The following is a 1,645-nucleotide window of genomic DNA, read 5'->3' on the forward strand; positions in this document are numbered from 1 at the left end:
AAAAAGTGAAGTTCATGCTATGTTAGGACAGGAGACAAGATGTTTCCGTCCCTGAAATTATGATGCATAGAATCACATATCTAAGTCAGAGTAAACACAAATAAAACGTGCTTTATCTGTGCCATTGTTCATTAAAATCCCAGATAGCACAGAATGATTGAAACAACATTGAATCAATGTCAGCCAGAAACATTGAATCAACGTTGAACACTGACATTGAAACAACATTGAAAGTTGTCGGTGACTTGTATGTTAAATCAACATTAGGGTTTCAACCATAACTGACATTATATCAATGTTGATTCACCCATCATCTGTACGTCAATTTACATGCATATTTGTGGTGATATTGCATTGAATCAGTTAGGAATCAACATTTATTCAACCTTCATCTGAATGTGATTCTGCATGCATATTTCTGTTTATCTTACATTGAATCAAAGTTGATTCAACACTCATTTGACTGTGGATCTACATGCAGATTTGGGTTGATTTCATATTGAATGAAAGCTAAGGATTCATGTACATTTTTAGGTCTGATAGGTCTACATAAACATACCACTAAAAGTTTCTTCACTGGTGTTAAACACTATATTATTGGCAGAACATGAGTAAACTGTGTACAAAAGTTTAACATTGACAACATAGGTTTGATATAACATTTTATTAAAGAAAAGGGGGACAAATCTTTAAACATATTTGACTCCTTTTTGACTGTCAGAATAACAGTCTATTGTCCACAGAAGAACAGAGTCCATGAGGTTAAGCTTTGTACTGTATGAACTAGGGAAACAGTACAAGTTGTGGTAACCCCAGTTTGACTCTGGTTGGCGTCACTTTTATTCCTTGTGATGTCTTCCTCTCGTTCTGGCGTGTAATGAAGCCACCTCTTGACAGTTTTGCTGCAATCCTCAAGAGTCAGCTTTTGGTCAAACTGCAGAGCAACGACTGAAAAACACAAAAAAAAAAACATAAGGAAGGTCCAGTTAGAAAAATGATTTATAATTTATACAGAATAAACTTCCATCAAATAGCTGGTTTAATCTTCAATCAACTCCAAATATTTCCAAATAAGTTGATTAAATTCATTCAAAAATGTCCGTATGCTGATAAAGATCCCACACAAGTAATAATAGTCCAGTTCAGTTTAACCAGTTACCAATCCAAGAATCAACAGACTGAAGCAGTCATTAGCAGGTTTAGTTCAGTGTTTCACCTGCCTTACATGTTTTAAGTGTTTCCCTTCTGCCTCACCTGGATGGAATCTGTGGATGATTAACAACCTTCTGCACTTCTTGATGGCTCCAGACTGTCATGCAATCATCTAACTCAGTTGTTCTGGAACAGAGACACATCTAAGCACGTCCCTAAGCACATCATAATAAAAAGTTAAAAATAAGTGATTACTATCACAACAATTTAAAGCCCACCTGGAACAGCCAGCCTTACACTTCCTTGTCCACCACATGCTCTCCCAGACCAAACAATAGGCCCCGCCCTATTTTAAAAACTCAAATCTCACAAAATCTCGCAGGATTTCATACTTGGGCCTGTAGTGGTGGGTAGGATGAAAATAATACAAAAGGAGACATGACCTCAATTATTAAAAATATCTGTTTTGCCCCAAAGTAAAATGAGTAGGTGA

At 36.2% G+C, this 1,645-nt stretch overlaps 1 long non-coding RNA gene across 1 annotated transcript; it reads right to left on the reverse strand.

The window, feature by feature from the left end:
• Positions 1-645: 645 nt before the first annotated feature.
• Positions 646-1,622, reverse strand: LOC107834988 (uncharacterized). The gene is made up of 2 exons (XR_001660808.1): positions 1,255-1,622; positions 646-948 (listed from the first exon to the last, which is right to left on the reverse strand). It is a non-coding gene; the product is annotated as an uncharacterized LOC107834988 (long non-coding RNA).
• Positions 1,623-1,645: the final 23 nt, after the last annotated feature.

This window comes from Poecilia formosa, unplaced genomic scaffold (assembly GCF_000485575.1).
Source record: "Poecilia formosa unplaced genomic scaffold, Poecilia_formosa-5.1.2 Scaffold895, whole genome shotgun sequence".
Taxonomy (NCBI): domain Eukaryota; kingdom Metazoa; phylum Chordata; class Actinopteri; order Cyprinodontiformes; family Poeciliidae; genus Poecilia; species Poecilia formosa.